This window comes from Arachis hypogaea, chromosome 13, assembly GCF_003086295.3.
Source record: "Arachis hypogaea cultivar Tifrunner chromosome 13, arahy.Tifrunner.gnm2.J5K5, whole genome shotgun sequence".
Taxonomy (NCBI): domain Eukaryota; kingdom Viridiplantae; phylum Streptophyta; class Magnoliopsida; order Fabales; family Fabaceae; genus Arachis; species Arachis hypogaea.
In genome coordinates, this window is record NC_092048.1 from 67322076 (window position 1) to 67337108 (window position 15033).

Sequence of the window (15033 nt, forward strand, 5' to 3'; positions counted from 1 at the left end):
ACAAAGATCATGAGGACTTATCCAGAGGTTATAATAGGGCTAGGGTCAAGGTAAGATTGTATTTGGTTAAGCATAGAAGGTGTGTGTTTGAAGAATGGAATGAGGGGGTATTTATAGTGAGTGGGGGGTTGTGGTTCGGTCATATTGGAGGGAAAGATGAGAGGGGAGGGGGAGTTTGAATTTAAAGTGGTGGGGTTGGTGGGAAGAGAAGGTGATTGTATTTTTTGAGTGTGTAACACCCTAATTAACCTAAGCCTTACCTCTAGCCATAATGCCAACGTTAATCAAAGGTTACGACAATTCTAAGGCTTATACATATTTATATAGAAGGAAATAATATATTTGGTGCACGAAATTGTGATCATCAACAATGGCGCCAAAGGACTTGGAGCTCTTAAACATGAATCACACTTTGTCACAATTCCGCACAACTAACCAGCAAGTGCACTGGGTTGTCCAAGTAATAAACCTTACGTGAGTAAGGGTCGATCCCACGGAGACTGTCGGCTTGAAGCAAGCTATGGTCACCTTGTAAATCTCAGTCAGGCGAATTCAGATGGTGATGAAGAATTGATAATTAAAAGATGAATAAAACATAAAATAAAGATAGAGATACTTATGTAATTCTTTGGTTGGAATTTCAGATAAGCGTATGAAGATGCTTTGTTCCTCCTGAACCTCTGCTTTCCTATTGCCTTCTTCCAATCATTCATACTCCTTTCCATGGCAAGCTTTATGTTGGGTATCACCGTTGTCAATGGCTACTTCCCGTCCTCTCAGTGAAAACGTTCCAAATGCGCTGTCACCGCACGGCTAAGCATCTGTCGGTTCTCGATCATGTCGGAATAGGATCCATTGATCCTTTTGCGTCTGTCACATGCCCCACAATCGCGAGTTTGAAGCTCGTCACAGTCATCCCTTCCCAGATCCTACTCAGAATACCACAGACAAGGTTTAGACGTTCCGGATCTCAGGAATGGCCGCCAATAATTCTAGCCTATACCACGAAGGTTCCAATCTTAGATCAGAAACCAAGAGATATGCATTCAAGCCATTGCTAGTAGAACATAGGTGGTGTCAGGCACATGTTCATAGGTGAGAATGATGATGAGTGTCACGGATCATCACATTCATCAAGTTGAAGAACGAATGAATATCTTGGAGAAGAAATAGACTTGAGTTGAATAGAAAAACAATAGTACTTTGTATTAATTCATGAAGAACAGCAGAGCTCCACACCTTAATATATGGTGTGTAGAAACTCCACCGTGAGAATACATAAGAACAAGGTCTAGGCATGGCCGTGAGACCAGCCCCCAAACGTGAAAAGGTCTTATCAAAGTATATCAAGTGTGTCAAATACAATAGCAAAAGGTCCTATTTATAGAAAACTAGTAGCCTAGGGTTTACAGAAATAAGTAATTAATGCAAAATCTTCTTCCAGGCCCACTTGGTGTGTGCTTGGGCTGAGCATTGAGACTTCCATGTGTAGAGACTTTTCTTGGAGTTAAACGCCAGCTTTTGTGCCAGTTTGGGCGTTTAACTCCAGCTTTTGTGCCAGTTTTGGAGTTAAACGCCAGAATTCTTGAGCTGACTTGGAACGCCTGTTTGGGCCATCAAATCTTGGACAAAGTATGGACTATTATATATTGCTGGAAATCCAGGATGTCTACTTTCCAACGCAACTGAGAGCGCACCAATTGGGCTTCTGTAGCTCTGGAAAATCCACTTCGAGTGTAGGGAGGTCAGAATCCAACAGCATCTACAGTCCTTTTTCAGCCTCTGAATCAGATTTTTGCTCAGGTCCCTCAATTTCAGCCAGAAAATACCTGAAATCACAGAAAAACACACAAACTCATAGTAAAATCCAGAAAATTAAATTTTAAATAAAAACTAATAAAAATATAATAAAACTAATTAAAATATACTAAAAACATACTAAAAATAATGCGAAAAAGCGTATAAATTATCCGCTCATCACAACACCAAACTTAAATTGTTGCTTGTCCCCAAGCAACTGAAAATCAATAGGATAAAAGAAGAGAATATACAATGAATTCCAAAAACATCTATGAAGATCAGTATTAATTAGATGAGCGGGGCTTTTAGCTTCTTGCTTCTGAACAGTTTGGCATCTCACTTTATTCCTTGAAGTTCAGAATGATTGGCATCTATAGAACTCAGAATCCAGATAGTGTTATTGACTCTCCTAGTTAAGTAAGTTGATTCTTGAACATAGCTACTTTATGAGACTTGGTCGTGGCCCTAAGTACTTTGTTTTCCAGTATTACCACCGGATACATAAATGCCACAGACACATAACTGATGCCAGGACATCTTGGCCAGTTTCATTGACCTTTTTCTTTACTATTTTAGGTTAGTTTCATGCATTTCCTTAGGAAATAAGCTAGTTTTGGGTAGATATTCACTTACACCTTGACTCAAGCATACATTGTGCATTTTACATTATTTCATGAGGATTTTGCATAAGTTTAGTGACAAATTGTATGTTGCATTGCCCATGACTTGGACTAGAAAACTTTAATGCACTCTATTGCTTGATTTCAGGACCAAAGGAAGCAAGGAAAGGGAGGAAACTTGCAAGGTTAATGAGAAAAGTGATTGCCAATGACACTCTCATAGCCATCATTGCCCACGTTAAGAGTCACGTTAACTAAGTTAATGTGAACTCTAACGTGGAAAAGGAAGTTGAGCCAACGTTAGTGACACTTAACATTGTCACTAACGTTGGCAAACACTCATGAGTGGCCACGTTAGAGCCCACGTTAACCTAGTTAACGTGGCCTCTAACGTTAAAGGGGGAAGAGAAGCCAACGTTAGTGACATTCAACATTATCACTAACGTTAGCCTAAGGATGCAACACACCACGTTAACTCCCACGTTAACTTGGTTAACGTGGGAGCTAACGTAAGAAGTGAGAGTTGTTGCCAATGTTAGTGACACTCAACATTGTCACTAACGTTGGAAGCAACCACACAACCCCCCAAGGAGCCACGTTAACTTAGTTAACATGGAAGCTAACGATGAGGAGTGAATGATGAGCCAACGTTAGTGACACTCAACATTGTCACTAACGTTGGGATGGCTAAGAATGGCCACGTTAGAAGCCACGTTAACCTAGTTAACGTGGACTCTAACGTGAGATCTATGGGCACATTGAAACGTTAGTGACAATGTTGAGTGTCACTAACGTTCTCGAAGGTTGGCAAGGCCACGTTAGAAGCCACGTTAACCTAGTTAACGTGGAGCTTTATCGTGAAGCAAAAAGGGGCACACTGGAACGTTAGTGACAATGTTGAGTGTCACTAACGTTCTCGAAGTTTGGCAAGGCCACGTTAGAAGCCACGTTAACATAGTTAACGTGGGCTCTAACGTGAGGCAAAGGGGTACATTGGAACGTTAGTGAAAATGTTAAGTGTCACTAACGTTCTCGAACTTATACTTTCACTAAATGTTAACACCCCTAATGCCCTGAGCTGAAGTCTCTGCCCACTTAGCACTTTCTCTCTGCAAGTAAAGCCAAGCCCAAATGAAGAAAAGAACTGCTTCAAACTCAAGATCCAAAGGCCCAAGACTTGAAGAGTAAACTAGAAGCTGAGAAGAGTAGTATATATAGGAGTAGCTTTGAATTGTAAAGGAGTTCTGGAGGCTGGAAAAAGAGAACTACTCTCTGTATTTTAATTTCTCTGCATTTTCTAGTTTTATGATGTATTCTCCATCTTTGTTTTCATTTTCTAGAGCTATGAACAACTAAACCCCTTTCATTGGGTTAGGGAGCTCTGTTGTAATTTGATGGATCAATACTAATTTTCATTATTCTTCTTCTATCTTTTCTCTTGATTTTACTTGAAAGCTTTCGATCTTCATCCAATTGAGTAGTTATCTTAGAAGAGAAGCTATTCAAACTTGGATCTCTTTTGAACCTTGAAAGAGGAATGAAGAGATCAAGCTAGAAATGCTTTCTCATGCTGGACCAAATTGGATTTGGATGGGTATGTGACTATAACCCTCTCAATACTTGATTTGGGAAATGCATGTGGTATAATCAGTGACCATACTTCATCTCTTCTCATGAGCAATTCACCAAGGAATTGGCTATTGATCAAGATTTGAGAGATTGAATTGCAAGAAATTGTAATTCAATCACTTAAGATTGCCAAGGAGATTAATGAGTGCATTGATTGAGGAAGAGATGAAAATGAACTTGATCCGGAGAATTGCAACATCTCCTAAGCCCAATGAACTCCCCATATCTGATCTTACCCATTCTCTTTAATTTCTGCCATTTACTTTTATGAGCAAATCCCCCATTCCCATTTACAATTCTGTAATTTACTTTCAGTCATTTGCTTCCAGTCCTTTAATTCTAGCATTTACTTTTCTGTTATTTACATTCCCGCTATTTTATTTTCTGCAACTCTCAACCCAAATTCTAGATTCGCTCAACTAGAACATTCTTCTAATTAAAGTTGCTTGATCAATCAATCCCTGTGGGATTCGACCTCACTCTATTGTGAGTTTTTACTTGACGACAAATTCGATACACTTGCCGAAGGGAGATTTATTGTGAGACAAGTTTTCTATGCATCAAGTTTATGGCGCCGTTGCCGGGGATTGATTGTGCATCAACAATGATTAAATTGGAAGATCACTAGATTGAGCATTTTTATTTTGTGAATTTCATTTTCTGTTTGAGTGATTTACTTTTTGTTTTAGTTAAACTTCTTCCCTTCCCCCTCTACTCTTTTGTTCTTCTTTGTTATTTTCAATTCTATTTGCTAACCCACTAACTGTTTGATATATTGCATCACCCACAACTAACAGTAATTCTGACACAAATACTTTCTGCACCTATCTTTTCTTGCTTGCACTTGATGGTTGTATGACAGGGAGAAGAAGCGGGGCTTCAACTTCCTTCGATTCTGAACCTGAGAGGACCTTCTTTAGATTAAGGAGGGAGGCAAGAGGAAAGAAAGTGGTTGGTGCTGAGGAAGAAGAGGAATTCTTTGAAACAAACATGGAAGACAACATGGAAAACCATCATGAAGAAGAAGATCACAACCATGGGGAGGAGGTAGAGCAAATCATGCTGGGGAGGATAGAAGAGTTTTGGACTCTTACATCAATCCAAACCCAGGAAATTGTGGAAGTAGCATCTAAAAGCCAACAATCCATGCCAACAACTTTGAACTTAAACCACAGCTCATCACCCTTGTTCAGAACAACTATTCGTTTGGAGGAAGTGTTCAAGAAGACCCCAATCAACATTTAACCACCTTCCTGAGAATATGTGACACAGTGAAGTCTAATGGTGTTCATCCTGACGCCTATAGGCTGCTCTTATTTCCATTCTCACTCAGGGACAAGGCAGCCAAATGGCTGGAATCTTTCCCAAGGGAAAGCTTGACAACTTGGGAAGACGTGGTCAACAAATTCTTAGCAAGATTTTACCCTCCTCAACGAATCAATAGGCTGAGAGCTGAGGTCCAAACTTTCAGGCAATAAGATGGTGAGACTCTATATGAAGCATGGGAGAGGTTCAAGGACTTAACAAGGAGGTGTCCACCTGACATGTTCAACGAATGGGTGCAGCTGCACAATTTTTTATGAAGGGCTCTCTTATGAGTCAAAGAAGGCCGTAGACCATTCATTTGGAGGATCTTTGAACAAGAATAAGACCATTGAGGAAGCCATAGATGTTATTGAAACAGTAGCAGAGAACGACTACTTCTATGCTTCCGAAAGAGGGAACACAAGAGGAGTAATGGAGCTAAACAATGTAGATGCTCTGTTGGCCCAAAACAAGCTCATTACACAGCAGCTGGCTGACCTCACCAAGAAGATGGAGATGAACCAAGTAGCAGCAATCTCCACTTCATCAACAATCCAAGAAGGAGTGAATGAAGAAGCAGATGGGAGTCAGGAGCAAGCCAACTACATTGGGAGTTCACCAAGGAAAAACTATGATCCATACTCCAAGACCTACAACCCTGGATAGAGAAACCACCCAAACTTTGGGTGGAGAGGTGAGCAAGATCAAAACCAAGACCAGAGACGTTACAACTCCAACAACAATGCAGCTCACCAGCAATTCACACAGAGGACGTCTCAACACCCCCACAACAACACTTCTTCATATGCTTATCAAAACCAAAATAACACATCTGCTCCGAATCACCCATCAATTGATGACAAGCTCTCTAAGATTGAAGCCCTACTTGAAGGAATATGCCAAGAGATTCAAGAAAATAAGGTGTTCAAAGAGGAAGTGCGAGCCAATATTAAGAACCAGGGAGAAACCATTAGGAAGCTGGAATTCCAGGTGGGATATTTAGCTGGGAAGATTCCCAAACCCACCGATAGCTTCCCAAGTGACACGGAGAAAAACCCCAAGGGAGAAGCAAATAAAGTAAGATGGAAAGATTGCAAAATGGTCACTACGAGTGATCAAGAGACTAAAGACAAGCAAGGCAAACTTTGCAAACAACCTGAAGACAACTCAACAAAGGAGGAGGATAGAAATCACCAAGGACCAGAATTTCACAACAAGAGTTGCTGAAGCTCTATGCTCCCTTCCCTCAACTGCTCAATGGTGCTGTGGGAAAGAGAATATACTCAAGGTTCCTAGACTTGTTTGCATCTATGCATGTAAACATACCATTCATCAAGGCAATTGAACAAATGCCTGCATTCATCAAGTATATGAAGGAACTTCTTCCCAGGAAAAGCTCACTCAAAGGAGGCCAGACTATAGTGATGAACAAGGAATGTAGTGCCCTTATTCAACCTAAGCTGCCTACAAAAAGAAGAGACCCAGGGAGTTTTCACATCCCTTGTGCCATAGGTGAAACTATGTTCGATAGAGCACTATGTGATTTGGGGGCCAGCATCAACTTACTGCCTTTACCCCTGGTGAAGAGGCTGCAGATTAATGAGATAATGCCCACAGATGTAATCATCAGACTGGCTGACAAAACTCAAAAGCAAGCAATAGGAGTGGTGGAAAATGTGTTGCTAAAGGTTGGGAAATACTTTCTCCCAACAGACTTTGTCATTCTGGACATGGAAGAGAGTCACACTCACCCAATCATATTGGGAAGACCATTCCTAGCTACGGCCAGAGCACTTATCGATGTAGAGAAAGGGGAGCTAATATTGAGAATCCATGATGAACGACTCAGCTTCAATGTCTTCAAACTCTCACAAGAAACAGATCAAGAGGACAAGGAACTAAGCACAAACGATAAGGAGACACTGAAGGAGGAGACAAGCACTGAAGCACAGCCAGTTCATTCTGAAACCCCCTCAATTGATAAACAAGGAAAACAGCAATTGCCACAGCTCAAAGAAAAGTTGGAGGAACCTAAACCTCTAGAGGCATGTGAAGACAACATCACAACTCCTTGGAAAAAAAAGGTCACCAAGGGGAAGGCAACCTTAAAAGAAACAAAGAAGAAGGTACCAAGGAGATGGAGGAACAAGAAGATCCCTACGAAAGATTTCTCTCCAGGGGATAGAGTTGTCTCAGCTTACTTCCCAGATATTCCCCCTAATCTCCCTACTGTACCATCTCAGTTACCTAAGGTCTTCACTATCAACAGAGTTCTTTCCCCGGGAACATGTGGAGATCATTGATCCAACCAATGGATACAAGTCCACAGCAAGAGGGGAGGACTTTAAGCACTACCAACCACCATGATGAAGGAAAAAACGTCAAGTTAGTGACGCTAAAGAAGCGCTTCATGGGAGGCAACCCATGTTTTATATGTTTTTAAAATAATGAATAAATCAATGTTTATGAATTTCAACCCAAACTTGACAAACATTTGGTGAAATCTTTATCATGCAGTATATATTGAAGAACAAGTTTGGTGTTCAAAGCAAACCAAGATGCATGCTAGTCTTGGGAGCTTTGAACAATACTTTTCATCACATTGCTTCAAACTAAGTTTGGTGTCACCCCATGGTGCCACCAAAATGCATATAAGGACCCACCAATAGTTAGTTAGTTAGTTGGAATTCATAAATAAACAATCAAATCCTTTCTTCCCTTGTATTCTAGCCGTAGAGTTTGAATTTTTTTATGATATTAATTTCCTTATTTTAAATCTTTATAGGAAAGGAAAAGGAGCATAAAAAGGGATAGATTGGACAACCAAACAAAGAAGGTTCGGACACCACAAGAGGAGGGGTTACACACTTGTTCTAAAGAGGGAATACATTGGAAAATGTTGCCATGCAACATTGAAAAAAATGGAACCCCTAGAAGACCGAGCAATCCCCATCATAAAGTGATGATCCTTGTCTTCTAGCCATGCATAACCCTAACCGTCCATCAAGTGACCACTTCATCAATCTACACCCTCCATTCTCTCACAACCTCTTTATATAAACGACCCTTGTCTGTACCACCCTTCATTGTCATCACACACCCTTCACCACTCTTCATTTCGGTACAATACACCCCCTATCTGATTATAAACGTTCCTCCTCTCACTCTCTTCATTGCCATAAAACCCTAAACAACCAAAAGTCTCCACAACCTTACCACCTTCACATATTAATCATCATTCATGGCATCTTCAAGTTCTAAGAGAAGGGAGGGAAAGAAACCTATGGAAGAACACCCATATGATGAGAAGAGATTTAGAAGCTTACATCATGCATTGCAATACAGGTGGATGGTTGATAAGGAAATCATCTATGAGCTGGGGTTTCAAGTTAAGAAGACTGAATGCCCCGAAATCACAGAGAAGGTAGAAAGGAGAAGATGGGAGCTCCTCACTGACCTGGTCACTAAGGTGAATGCAAATCTCATAAGAGAATTTTATGCAAATGCAGTCAGATATGATAAGAAAGATGAGTCATATACAAGCTTTGTGAGAGGAACAATGGTGGATTTTGGTCCCATGAGTGTAATGAGGGCATTGAAGCTACGGTCTATACCGTTTGAAGAAGAAAGTTACCACTCAAGATTGGACAACAACCCCAATTATGACCAGCTTTTACGAGACCTTTGTGTACCAGGAGCTGACTGGGAAATGGGTGCAGGAAATAAACCAAAGTTCATTAAGAGAACAGACCTCACTCCTGAAGCTAAGGGGTGGTTTGAGCTAGTGAGGAGGTCTATTCTCCCAGCTGCAAACAACTCGGAGGTGAATCTCGAGAGAGCAACAATGGTGCATTGTATACTCAAGGGAGGAGAAATCAAAGTTCATGAGATCATAGCTCAAGGCATTAGAAAGATGGCAGAGAAAAGCAACTCAAGAGGAACATTAGGTTACCCCAGCACTATTTACCGAATATGCAAGAAAGCTAGGGTGGTTTTTGAAGATGAGGACCCCGTTTGGATAAAGGAAGGCATTCCAATAACGGTCCGAAGGATGAATGCTACAGCATCCCCCCTGCCTCAACGGAAGCAAAGAAAGAGGACAGCCCTCAAGTAGTGGAAGGCCAAGTCTCAGAGGGTCAAGCACAACAGACCTTGGACATGCACCAATTGCAGGAGGCCATTGATGGCTTATCTAGACAATATTTGAAAAGCCAAGGAGCACAGAAAGAGCTTCAACTACAGATGATGGGGCAGCAAGAGGAAACACTTTCAAGATGGATGACTCAGCAAGGTGAGTGGCAAAGGCAAATGATGGAACAACAACTAAGCCAAGGACAACAATGGGGAGAAGCATTCAACAGGATGGAACAAAGGCAAAACGAGCAACAAGAATCCACCCAGAGGCTAATCAACATCCAAGCACATCAAGGGGCACACATACATGAGATGGGTATAACTATTGGACGAGCAAAGGGCATTTGCAGAAGGAGTTTACATGAGCCAAACAGGACATCATATAAACACTCAAGTCAGGCTCGGCTACTTAGTGAGATAGCTGCCAGTATTGCATCCAGGAATAGCCAAGTATGACGAAATGAAGGATGAATTAGCACGAAAAGAAAGACAAAGGGTGGAAGGAGTCATGAGTCAGTGAGGAAGGCACTTGAGGATTGGAAGAAAGCAAGATTGGCATGGATGCGAGGAAATGCAAGAGGAAACAAGGAGGACAAGCAAGGAAAAGAGCATGGACATCCACAACAGTAAAAGGTGGTGGAGTTCCTTCTTTGTTCCATCTTTCTCTATGTCTTAAAATAAGGAAGATCTTGTATGAAATAGAACTTGCTTCCATGTTATGGTAAACCTTTTTCAATCATGTTTTTTAAGTTTGTGGTATTGAATAGGTCTATGTGTGCTAGTCTTTATGTCGCTGCATCCTTACTTAACTTACTTGTATGCTTGTTCCTTTTGAATCAAATGAAGAAGAGAAGGTTTATGTTTTTAAAAGACCAGAGTGGAGTTCATATTGTGGAAGTGCATTCATGAATCTTTGGGGTAGTCATAAGTTAGCTAAGTTGGTTCAACCACAAGGTTAGGAGGACAACTATCTATCCTGAGTACTTGACTTTGGATATACCCATGAGACTGAGCATATGACAAGATCCTAATAAGAGAAAAGGGAAAGAATAATGGAAGTGAAAAACAAAAGAAAAAGAGTAAGCAATAAGGCTAGGCACCAATGGTTTGGACCTTGAGACAAGTGTCTGTGGTGCTCCTGTGTGAGGGATCTACTTGGATGAATAAGCTCTCAGGGGTGCTTTATCACTTGGTAACTTGGGTTAACTAACCCGGGATTATCAGCTGAAAATCCACTATCAAGAGTAACCCTCACTACAGAGCATTTAGTAACCCAAAGAGGTGCTGGACACCAAGGTCTCAAGAAAAGAAAATAAACAAACTATATGCCTGTGGTGTGTATGTATGGGGGAGAGACTTGAGGGAGTAAGTCCTTAGGGGTGCTTCAACACCTAGCACCTTGAACCAACTGGTTCGGGAGTGTTGGCTGAAAACTTATCTTAAAGAGTTGCCCCCTTACACAGCACTTAGCCTAAATAACACAAATAACCCTTGAAATAACAATAAAAGGATCAATGAATAAAAGTCTCATGGGATATAAACAAAGTAAGTGTTTAGGGACATGATAAAGGTCTGAAAGCCAGTAATGGAATGAACCTAAGTTGCTATGCATGAAACCACCATAAAATCAGTAACATGACTTCCACAAGAATGACTCACTCCTCTGGATATTCCATTCATCATTCTCTTGTTCCAGTACTTGCTTAGGGACAAGCAAGCTTTAAGTTTGGTGTTGTGATGCCAGGGCATCTTGGCCAGTTTCACTGACCTTTTCTTTACTGTTTTTAGGTTAGTTTCATGCATTTCCTTAGGAAATAAGCTAGTTTTGGGTAGATATTCACTTACACCTTGACTCAAGCATACATTGTGCATTTTACATTATTTCATGAGGATTTTGCATAAGTTTAGTGACAAATTGTATGTTGCATTGCCCATGACTTGGACTAGAACTTTGATGCACTCTATTGCTTGATTTCAGGACCAAAGGAAGCAAGGAAAGAAGGAAACTTGCAAGGTTAATGAGAAAAGTGATTGCCAATGACACTCTCATAGCCATCATTGCCCACGTTAAGAGTCACGTTAACTAAGTTAACGTGAACTCTAACGTGGAAAAGGGAAGTTGAGCCAACGTTAGTGACATTTAACATTGTCACTAACGTTGGCAAACACTCATGAGTGGCCACGTTAGAGCCCACGTTAACCTAGTTAACGTGGCCTCTAACGTTAAAGGGGGAAAAGAAGCCAATGTTAGTGACATTCAACATTGTCACTAACGTTGGCCTAAGGATGCAACACACCACGTTAACTCCCACGTTAACTTGGTTAACGTGGGAGCTAACGTAAGAAGTGAGAGTTGTCGCCAACGTTAGTGACACTCAACATTGTCACTAACGTTGGAAGCAACCACACAACCCCCCAAGGAGCCACGTTAACTTCCACGTTAACTTAGCTAACGATGAGGAATGAATGATGAGCCAACGTTAGTGACACTCAACATTGTCACTAACGTTGGGATGGCTAAGAATGGCCACGTTAGAAGCCACGTTAACCTAGTTAACGTGGACTCTAACGTGAGATCTAGGGGCACATTGAAACGTTAGTGACAATGTTGAGTGTCACTAACGTTCTCGAAGGTTGGCAAGGCCACGTTAGAAGCCACATTAACCTAGTTAACATGGAGCTTTAATGTGAAGCAAAAAGGGGCACACTGGAATGTTAGTGACAATGTTGAGTGTCACTAACGTTCTCGAAGTTTGGCAAGGCCACGTTAGAAGCCACGTTAACATAGTTAACATGGGCTCTAACGTGAGGCAAAGGGGTACATTGGAACGTTAGTAAAAATGTTAAGTGTCACTAACGTTCTCGAACTTATACTTTCACTAAATGTTAACACCCCTTACGCCCTGAGCTGAAGTCTCTGCCCACTTAGCACTTTCTCTCTGTAAGTAAAGCCAAGCCCAAATGAAGAAAAGAACTGCTTCAAACTCAAGATCCAAAGGCCCAAGACTTGAAGAGTAAACTAGAAGCTGAGAAGAGTAGTATATATAGGAGTAGCTTTGAATTGTAAAAGGAGTTCTGGAGGCTGGAAAAAGAGAACTACTGTCTGTATTTTACTTTCTCTGCATTTTCTAGTTTTATGATGTATTCTCCATCTTTGTTTTCATTTTCTAGAGCTATGAATAACTAAACCCCTTTCATTGGGTTAGGGAGCTCTGTTGTAATTTGATGGATCAATACTAATTTTCATTATTCTTCTTCTATCTTTTCTCTTGATTTTACTTGAAAGCTTTCGATCTTCATCCAATTGAGTAGTTATCTTGGAAGAGAAGCTATTCAAAATTGGATCTCTTTTGAACCTTGAAAGAGGAATGAAGAGATCAAGCTAGAAATGCTTTCTCATGCTGGACCAAATTGGGTTTGGATGGGTATGTGACTATAACCCTCTCAATACTTGATTTGGGAAATGCATGTGGTATAATCAGTGACCAAACTTCATCTCTTCTCATGAGCAATTGACCAAGCTATTGGCTATTGATCAAGATTTGAGAGATTGAATTGCAAGAAATTGTAATTCAATCACTTAAGATTGCCAAGGAGATCAATAAGTGCATTGATTGAGGAAGAGATGAAAATGAACTTGATCCGGAGAATTGCAACATCTCCTAAGCCCAATGAACTCCCCATATCTGATCTTACCCATTCTCTTTAATTTCTACCATTTACTTTTATGAGCAAATCCCCCATTCCCATTTACAATTCTGCAATTTACTTTCAGTCATTTGCTTTCAGTCCTTTAATTCTAGCATTTACTTTTCTGTTATTTACATTCCCGCCATTTTATTTTCTGCAACTCTCAACCCAAGTTCTGGATTCGCTCAACTAGAACATTCTTCTAATTAAAGTTGCTTGATCAATCAATCCCTGTGGGATTCGACCTCACTCTATTGTGAGTTTTTACTTGACGACAAATTTGGTACACTTGCCGAAGGGAGATTTGTTGTGAGACAAGTTTTCTGTGCATCAATAATTGGGTGAACCCTTTTAGATTGTGACTCAGCTTTGCTAGAGTCCCCAATTAGATTTGTCCAGGGTTCTTAAACACACTCTTCTTTTTGCTTTGGACCTCGACTTTGACCGCTCAGTCTCAACTTTTCACTTGACACCTTCACGCGACAAGCACATGGTTAGGGACAGCTTGGTTTAGCCGCTTAGGCCAGGATTTTATTCCTGTGGGCCCTTTTATCCACTGATACTCAAAGCCTTGGATCCTTTTTATCACCCTTGCCTTTTGGTTTAAAGGGGTATTTCTTTTTCTGCTTGCTTTTCTTTTTCTTTCTTTTCTTTTTTTTTGCCTCTTCTTTTTTTTTCTGCAAGCTTTTCACTGCTTTTTCTTGCTTTAAGAATCAATTTTATGATTTTTCAGATCATTAGATAACATTTCTCCTTTTCCCATCATTCTTTCAGGAGCCAACAATTTTAACATTCATAAACAATCAAATTAAAAAATATGCACTGTTCAAGCATTCATTCAGAAAAACAATAGTATTGCCACCACGATCAAAGTTGACCCTTCTAGTGTATGGATGTGCATCTCCTTGCATCATAGGCAAATTGAATGCCAACCTTACATTTTCCGGACTAAAGTCTAAGTATTTCCCTCGGACCATTGTAAGCCAATTCTTAGGGTCCGGGTTCACACTTTGATCGTGGTTCTTGGTGATCCATGCATTGGCATAGAACTCTTGAACCATTAAGATTCTGACTTGTTGAATGGGGTTAGTGAGAACTTCCCAACCTCTTCTTCGGATCTCATGTCGGATTTCTGGATATTCGCCCTTTTTGAGCTTAAAAGGGGCCTCGGGGATCACCTTCTTCTTGGCCACAACTTCATATAACTCGGAGGTGGAAGCTTTTGCCTTCCCTTTCCTCTTTCTAGAGGTTTCTCCGGCCTTTGGTGCCATTAATGGTTATGGAAAAACAAAAAAAGCTTTAGCTTTTACCACACCAAACTTAGAAGGTTGCTCGTCCTCGAGCAAAAGAAGAAAGAAAAGAGTAGAATAAGATGAAATAGAGGAGATAGAGGGGGCTTTGTGTTTCAGCCAAGGGGATAGGTAGTGTGTATGTTGTGTGAAAATGAAGGAGTGAAGATGGGTTTATATAGGAGTGGAGGGGGGTATGGTTCGGCTATTATGGGTGGGTTTGGGTGGAAAAGTAGTTTGAATTTGAATTGTGAGGTAGGTGGGGTTTTATGAAGGATAGATGTGAGTGGTGAAGAGAATGATGGGATTTGATAGGTGAGGGTTTTTGGTGCTTGGAATTGATGATGAGGTAGACTTCACTAAACCTCCTATTTATGATGAGAGTGATAGGGAAGAGCTTGAAGATATTGGTGAAGAAGAGCTTGAGCTTGAGGAAGCTTGGCAAGAGGTAGAGATTGAAGAACCTTGCCAAGTGGTGGAAGCCTCTAGAAGAGGATGGACGGGAGTGGAGCACGTTTTGTCAAGATCATTTGGAACTTCTCCACCTAGGTTGCCATCTAATCCTT

The 15033-nt window shown here is 40.8% G+C and overlaps 1 non-coding gene across 1 annotated transcript; it reads right to left on the reverse strand.

Annotated features, from left to right (window-relative positions):
• Positions 1–5491: 5491 nt before the first annotated feature.
• On the reverse strand, positions 5492–5595 carry LOC112739033 (small nucleolar RNA R71). Its single transcript, XR_003169974.1, has one exon. It is a non-coding gene; the product is annotated as a small nucleolar RNA R71 (small nucleolar RNA).
• Positions 5596–15033: the final 9438 nt, after the last annotated feature.